Source organism: Zonotrichia leucophrys, chromosome 9 (assembly GCF_028769735.1).
Source record: "Zonotrichia leucophrys gambelii isolate GWCS_2022_RI chromosome 9, RI_Zleu_2.0, whole genome shotgun sequence".
Classification (NCBI taxonomy): domain Eukaryota; kingdom Metazoa; phylum Chordata; class Aves; order Passeriformes; family Passerellidae; genus Zonotrichia; species Zonotrichia leucophrys.
The window spans coordinates 5916038-5924413 of record NC_088179.1 but is presented as its reverse complement, the minus strand read 5'-3'; the positions used below and the strand labels follow the sequence as shown (position 1 = coordinate 5924413).

The 8376-nt window shown below is 47.8% G+C and overlaps 1 protein-coding gene across 2 annotated transcripts in view; it reads left to right on the top strand.

The window, feature by feature from the left end:
- Window positions 1–4252: 4252 nt before the first annotated feature.
- Window positions 4253–8376, top strand: part of MAP3K13 (mitogen-activated protein kinase kinase kinase 13) — a 72843-nt gene continuing 68719 nt past the window's right edge. The window contains exon 1 of one of the 2 annotated variants that reach the window (XM_064721025.1): window positions 4253–4398. The gene's annotated coding sequence lies outside the window, so the exon portion shown is untranslated. Of the gene's footprint in view, window positions 4399–4465; window positions 4481–8376 lie in introns of those variants that run through there. The other variant, XM_064721026.1, reaches the window with a different exon arrangement.

The following is an 8376-nucleotide window of genomic DNA, read 5'->3' as shown; positions in this document are numbered from 1 at the left end:
AGAAATGCATTTCAGTGTGTACAGCAGAGAAATTTTAAGTCTTGCAAGTTGTGCAATAACCAAGTGCAAAGGCCTGAGCTTAAATCCAGCTCCCCAACCAGTGGGGAAAGACAAGTGCCTGGTACAGGCCCCAGTTATGCTTCTGGCTGTTTTCCTCTCCCAGTGTTGCTGTTGTCACTGCAATCAGAGCCAAGGCTGTGCAGCTCTGCTGCATCTGAGCTGATCTTGCACTTGGGAGGGGAGCAGGTTGCAGAGCCTGTCAGTGCACTTCACCTTGGCAAAATGTCATCAGGATGGTCCAGTTTGTTCCTGCAGATTTGTGTGGTTCCCCAAGGGCTTGTGCAGATCTCTGTCAGCCCTGCTGTTCTAAAGCTGTGCAGGGGCTGCCAGGCACTTTGTGCTTCCCTGGAAAGCAGCTGTGGGCTGTGGAACCACAGGACTAGGTGGCAGCTGTAGGGGGATAGAATATAAGAAAATAAAGATGGTGTGGAAAGTAATCTTACCCCTAAGGAGCTGCAGCTGGGCCAATTATCAAAGATTAGGAGCAGGCCTGGCTTTAACAGGCCACAGCTGTAAGCAATGAGAAGAAGATGCTATAAAAGAGTGGGGTGGCTGGGTGAGAAGGGAGCTGGAGTCAGTGGCTGCTTTGTGAAGGAGAAAGAGGCAGAGCTCTGAGGAGCTGCCCATGAGAAACACCAAGAGAGTGTGAAAGCTTTGTGATAGGAGACAGCAGTATGGAACCCCTGCAATAAGGTGACAACAGGCAGCTTTCTTTAGCCCTAGGCCTGCCAAAAGAAAAGAGATCTCGCTGTTCCAAACCCTCTGATTGCTGCTCTTTTGGCCACACATTAGAGGATAATGCTCAGAAAATGCAGTTGGCTCTGGGAAAAGATTCTAAGACAGGAATAGCAAATCCTTAGAAACTCCAGTACTAACAGGACAGATGTTAATGGGTGTGAATGTTGTGCTTTGTCTTCTGAACGCCTCAGAAAGTGCCATAGTAGGAAAAAAAAAGATTCCTGCTTCTTTCTGAGCTGGAGCAACACAAATATGTCAAGTCTCCTACAGCCCCCTGGGATCATCAGCCTGTTCAGGAAGTGCTGAATGATAAAAACAAGTGTTTTATTTATAGGAGCCTCTGCTTAATTTTTATTCCAGTATATCTCTGTTGCAAGGTACTCCAGAAGAAGCATCTTGATTTGCTCTAACCTTATTCACACAGAACAAAAATTCCTGGAAAATGCTTTTTTGACAGCTGCACCCAGAGATACTGGCAAAGGTGAGTGCAGTAATGTCCCAGGAGGAGGAGCAGAGTATTTCTGTGGGAACCACCTCTGAGGAACATGGAAGGTCTTATCAGTTGTATTGGCAATCTGAGTGGATGTTGGTGGTAAAGCCCATGGCCACAGTGCTGAGAGGGCCAGGAACTCTGAAAACTTACTTGTTCTTGTCATCAGCTGGTCTAAACTTCAGGCCTGAATTACACCTTGCTGCTGAAATGACAGCCTGGAGGGCCAGCTAAATCCAACAACTCTTTTCTGCTTTCCCTTGTACAGTTGTGGCCTCTTTTTTTCCCCCCTTAAAAATTATGTGTTGTAAAAAAAACTGTTGAACCTTTGTAATCTTTGTCTGACCCTTTTATGTGTAGTAAAAGCCAATACTGGTAAACATTTGATGACAAAATAGTTTTCAAAGTCTCCTTTGGTTATCACACCTTTAGGAGTAATCCTCTGATAACTTTACATGTCTTTTCTGCATTGTCTCCAAAACTCAGCCTCCCAGAGCCTCAGTGAGCTGGAGTTCAGTGCCTCAGAGCTGGCACAAGTGTGATAACTACAGCCACAGCGAGGCACACAGTGGCCATAGAATATCCTCCTATTGCAGAGTTTAAATTTCTGCTGAAGAGCCACAGCTTCTGTCAGCCATGAAGGTTATTTCAGCTTGGTGTGATACAGACATATTTAAAAACCTTTTTGTCCTAACTGGAGATATCCTTTGAAGAGTTTTTTTGGGTTTTTTTTTGGTTTTTTTTTGTTTTTTTCTTGGTGTTGTGTTGTTGTTGTTTTCTTTTTTTCCCTGTAGTAAAAAGGTTTTTAAATGTCTTGGAAACTCTGCTTCCTGTTTTGTCTTGTAAAGTAAGTTTGGGCACAGTGAAATGCATAGTTCACTTTGCTCCTGTTACTACATTAATAACTTAAAACCTACTATGCAGGTGGAGAACAGTTGTATACCCAACTCTGCATTGCCCCTTAGAAGCAAACAGCTCATTTTTGTTTGAAATGTGTGTGTGCAGAGCAGAGACACAGCCCTGTGAGCATGACAGCTGTTAGCATGGAATCCCAGCCTGGTTTGGGTTGAAAGGGACCTTGGAGCTCATCCCACTCCATTTCCTGCATGGCCAGGGCACCTTCCACTATCTCAGGTTGCTCCAAGCCCTGTACAACCTGGCCTTGAAGGATTTTTGTCTTACTGAGGCTGTACTCTTCTCCTTGGCTTCTTGAAACCCAGATTACCCCTCTGAAACTCCCCACTGCATCAAGCCTGCTCTGTATTTATGTATGTTTTAGCATCCAGCCCTGCAAACACAAAGCCATGGGCAACTTTGCACACATAAAGCTGGTCTGACAAATATGTTAGCAATTTACAAATTCACAGCATTTCCCACTGAGTGGGTTTTCCAGTATTTATCTCATTCTGTGCCACACTGGGCATTTAAGATCTGAATTATCTTAAATAAAAATTGCCATTTCAAAGGTAGAACCTCGATCTTTCCCTGCCAGAACAAAGTATGTTGGTTATTTTTAATATTACAAGCCTGTCTCGTGACTTTTGAGCTCTGATTTTTGCGTGGTTGTAAAGCAACACCTCCTGGCAAGCCGTGGTATTGCTTGTGCAGGGAGAGACCTTCCTTGTGGGATGATACACGACGAAGCAGGAATGCTGTGGAGTGATAGAGTCACAGGATGGTTTGAGCTGGAAGGGACCTCAAAGCCCATCTCATTCCAGCCCCCTGCCATGGGCAGGGACACCTCCCACTATCCCAGGCTGCTCCATGCCCCATCCAAGCTGGCCTTGGACATTTCCTGGGCAACCACAGTTTCTCTGAGAGACTGTTCCCAGAATATAACTGACTATTTAAGCAGAAAACAGAAGCATGAAGGGAAATTCAGAACAGTTTCAGAAAAATTCCCTAGTGCCTCAAGGATCCCATTCCCTGAGCACTAAATCAACATGGGTTTCCTTAGGAGCAACCAAGAATACCATAGAAGACTTGGAGACACCACAGGACAAAGAACAAGGTGACAGTGCCTTCACTCACAGCATTTCACGTGTTTCAAGGCGCTGTTCTGCTGCACTGGCATCCCATGGAATAATGCAACACCCTGGAACATGAGGAGTTGGACTGAATGACAGTAGGTGATGGCTGCAGAAGGCTGAGATGAGACATAAATGTTCATGTGCTCATAACAAAACCGACACGAGTGGCTGTGGAGGGATATTTCTGGAAGGAGACAGTAACATTGTCAATAAGGTGACAAAAAGATACACGTAACCAATATGATTTTCTGTTCTCCTTTCCAGATTCGTTGATGTAGCACTAAAGAAACTCTTTTGTGTCCAGCAGTAAACAGTGTTAAAAGCAGTCAAAGCTTGGCATCTTAATATCCAGTTTGGCCAGGCAAGGCCGTAACCGGGTGTTGAGAGAACTGACAGGTAATATTAGAAAACTGGGGCTGCTATCACCAAGTGCTCGAAAACAGGGTAAACCCCAGATACCGAGTGGTGCTTTGGCCGCCCTTATCGCGCTCAGTCCGGTGCTCGTCTGTCCGTGCCGGCCCGCGCAGGTGATGCTGTCCCGATTCTCGGCAGCCCTGCCCCGGCCAGCTGGAATTCCTGCACACATCCCGCCCGGCACAGGGCTCATCGGGAGAGCCTGAGGACGGCCCGAGGTGCCCGCCTCGACCAGCCAGCCCCTCACGGGTCCGGCCGTACGCGCTGGGCACGGCCCGAGGCCGCCTCACGCCTTCCCGCCCAAAACCCGCCCGCGCGCAGCCGCAGGCCACGCCCACTCATCAGACAGCGCCCACCCAGCATTAGACCACGCCCATGCAGTGCTAGACCACACCCATGTCTCATTAGACCCCGCCCACACCCCGACGCCCTCGCCCTCCCTCCCTCAGGCCCCGCCCACACACTTTAAATCTCGCCCGCGCCCCCTCAGACCCGCCTGCGCTCCGGCAGCTCTCGGCCACGCCCCGTCACCCCACCCACACTGCTCAGGCCCCGCCCCCTACTTAAAGCCCTCCCGCAGCCGGCGCGCTGCCGGAGGTGACGTTGCGGGTCCGGCGCGGGGCGGAGCCGACCGGGGACGCGGAGCTGCGGGAGCGGGCTGCGCAGGTAACGGGGAGCGCGGGGAACGGGGAGCGCCTGGGTACGGGCTGCGCAGGTAACGGGGAGCGCCTGGGTGCGGGCTGCGCAGGTTACGGGAACGCGGGGGTACGGGGGCCACCGGGAACGGAGGGCGCAGTGAGCGCGATGCTCAGGGAACGCCGTGTCCGAGTGACGGAGTGCTGAGGGAATGATGTGCCCCAGGAACGCGGTGCTCGGGGAATGGGGGTGCTGAGGAACACGGGATGTTCGGGGAATGGCGGTCCTGAGGGACACGAAGTGCTCAGGAATGGAGGTGCTGAGGGGCACGAGATGCTCGGGGAATGGAGATGCTCAGGGACGTGGGGTGCTCTGGACACTACGGTCCTGTTTGCAGGCGCGGAGCCCTCACGCTTGTATATTTGATATAAAAAAAAGGGACTTTTTCCAGTTTAAGAGAGCGGTCAGAGGCGCCGCCGAGGTGCTGGCGGTGGCTGTTGGAGGCAGGTGAGCAGTCCCCAGTGTTATCGCTGCTCTCCGGGCAGCAGGAAGCGTTTCAGTCGGTCGCCAGACAACCTGGAGCAAATCCCGCCGGAGCTAAGCCTCTGGTGTCTGTCCTAATCTTGTCTGGGGGCTGCTGACAACAACAAAGACCAGCAGGCTCCAATGGTTTTGTGCCCTGTCCAGTAAAAAAAAAAAAAAAAAAAGAAGTGTAGGAGTTTTGATGCTGCTTTCAGCTGGCAGAAGTTTGGGAGACTGGCTGGGATGAGTTCAGTGGATGCTTCACTTGGGCTGTGTGGCTTAGCCCAGAGAAGTGCAGCTCTTAAGTTAATGAGGGAAGGCAGGAACTGTAGCGCCAGGACAAGGGGAATGGCTTCCCACTGCCAAAGGGCAGGGTTTGATGAGATATTGGGAAGGAATTCCTCCCTGTGAGGGTGGTGAAGCCCTGGCACAGGGTGCCCAGGGAAGCTGTGGCTACTCCAGCCCTGGCTGTGGCTACTCCAAGGCCAGGTTGAACAGGGCTTGGAGCAACCTGGGATAGTGGAAGGTGTCTCTGCCCATGGCAGGGGCTGGAATGAGGTGAGCTTTAAAAACCCTTTGAATCCAAGCCATTCCTCTTTTCTCCTTGTAGGGAAGGGCACTGCCCCAGGCACAATCTTGTACTGTGTCTCATTTGTGCTAAATGGATGGCAATTGGGTGTAACACCTGCAGGTGTAGTGCAATGGAAATAAAACCTTTAGATAAGCCAGACAGGAACCTGCCTCCTCTCTCGTTTGAGCTCTGTGGGAATTTTGCTGCTGGAAAGTGCTGAGACCTTGCTGTGGCTTCACTTACAGTTGTTCTTTTAACCTGTAGTTTTACTGCTTCAGAGGTACGTTGCTCTTAGTATACTGGTCACATTTTCAAAGCAGAGCAGAAAAATAAAGGTAAATACTTTCTGCATTCTCTCCAAAATGGAGTGGAGTCATGATCTGATTGCTCTAAGGAGGCATTTGAGCTGTGAAAACTTGCATTTTTGTGGTAACTGTATGGATCTGGAAGCATGAAATTTCAGGAACAGGTTTGATATTATATTACTGCTGGAAAGGGGAGCCCTGTGCACCTTTTTTCCATCCCTCTGCTTGTCTGTTTTCCTTGCTCCTCAAGTGCAGGTGTCAGTGGTGGTGTGGTGGGCTGGATTCAGGTGCCAAACCCACTGGCAATGAGCACCAGATGGAAATTGGATCCATGGAGCTGTGTCTGTGCATCCAGCAGGGAGAGGCAGTGACAAGGATCAGAACCAGTTAAGCTGCTCCTGAAAGTGTTCCCTGAGGCTACACTTTGGACAGTCCTGGTGTTTGTGGTTTGGCTTTTTGGTGGTGTTTGTTGTTTTGGATCTTTTTGGGATGAAGGCTGTGCAGTGCTCCTATTTCCAAATGTTCCTGATATCCTCAGCCTCTTCCTTCCACTCTTTCCCAGCAGAAATATTTTTGTTTCCTGACAAAGTTTCCTTTTTGGTGCTGACCAAACTGGTGCCTGTGAAGGGTTAGAAATACAGAAGTGAGGCATTTTTGGAATGGTGTCTGTGGTGATTTTCACCCATAACTGCACAGGAATCATTGCTACAACAGATGTTCTGGTTTAGAGAACAAAAACAGGTTTTGCTAAATGTAAAGGTGGGAGTGCTAGCAACAAATGAAGAAATCACAATAGAACAGGTGGATAAAGAGTTGAAACAGATGTAGGAAAGAAGGAATTACTCTCAGTTGCTCACTTTTGGCCTGGTTTGTGTGTTAACAGCTGTTTCTCACAGCAGAAAGCTCTCCAAAAAGATAAAAGGTGAGACTATTGGCAAAAATTTATATCAGGTGCATGCAGAGAATTTTTTTTAATATAAGCAGTTTTCTTACCCTCAAGACTAGGAACAATTAACCTGGAAAAAAAAGCACTTTTGTTTATTGTGTTATTTTAAAGCCTGTGTTAGTACAGCAGGTCATAGTTAGTGGTAATTAGTGGAGAATAAATGCTTCTCCTTGTAATGTGCAAGACATATATAAGCCTTTGTGACACAGATTAATGGCTTAATTGCAATGTTAAACTGCTACTTGTGGGCCAAATGCTGAATTTCCAGACCTTGGTGTGGTTTGTTTTTAAATGCTTTTTGCTGTGTGGCTCTTGCCCCTGCCTTGAACCTGCTCTGCAGTGTACACCTCCCATTGTTTAGATCTCCTTTCCTGGAAGCATTTTCCTTTAGTTCCCTTATTAAAATTACTTCTGCTGACTCTAACTGCTGTTCCTGTAGAATTTTTCTTCACATGTTCTCGTGAAGAAGATAATTTGCTTGTTATTATTTTTTTGTTAGAAATGGCAACATAAGCTTTAATTAATGACCATGTCCAATATTGCAGGTGGGTCTCAGCAGTGCAGAGCTGAAGTTAAATATTGACTTGTGCAGAACTTTGGTCTTGAGCAATCCCTGCTGAAACTGCAGCCAGGAGGAGAAAGGTGTTGTGGCAAAGAGAATCACTTCAAACCATCCCCTGCGAAACTGAAGCCAATCTGGGGAGTGGTCCCAGAGGAGGCTCAGAAACCCCCCACAGTGTCCCCCTGTCCAGGGCTGGGGGTCTGCATGATGTGAGGGGGACAACCATGTTTGTACCTGGCGGTGGTGACAGCCCCAGTGTGGCTCTGTGTAGTGAAATGACCAGAATTTGGGGTCTCCTGGTGGTCTGTTCCAATCTTGCTCTGATTTGTATTTCACCATCCCTGGAGCTGGAGGGAATTGTGTGTGCCAGGAGCCCAGCTGGTAGGAGGTCTCTGCTCTGGGACCATGGCTCCTACTACAGAAGGCTCTTTGTGCTTTATAGACACGTGATCCCTAGAAAAAATAAACATTTCTCATTCTTGCAGAGATTTGCTCTCAGATATGAACTAAGCAATAACTGTTTCAGCACTTTCACTCCTCCATCCATCTTTCCTTGTCTTGTGGGCTTTTTCACAAAAGTCTAAAATCTGCTTGCTGAACTTCATTGGAAATAGAATTCCTCTGGGACTGACAAGATAAATTTTGTTCTTGGTGATGTGGCATGTATCGTTCTTGACTGCTTTGCTGTGGGGAGCTCAAAAAGCAACACAGAGCTGTATATTAAAGAAAACTAATTCTTCTCTAGCTAAGAGGCTTTAGAAGAGGTGGTAGCCATCTTAGATTTTATTTGCTTGTGGGGAATAGGGATTTCAAACTAATCAAAAGGTTTTAGCAAAAAAAGAACATCCAGTCATTTATGGTGCTTTAGGTGAAAGAATTTTGCCATCCTTTAATAGTAAAATATTTTGAGCTGTTTATACCTGGGGGAATAAGTTATTTTATATCTGTGATAAGTCTGTTTTCTGTCAGAATCTGGTTGTAGGAAGATTTTCCTCCTGTGTTATTGGAAGAAGGTTGGGTATGTTGTGTATCAGCTTTGTTTACTATAAACTGAGGTTTCGATGGAGGAAACATTTTGTTTTAGGCGCAGGATTGGATTGAT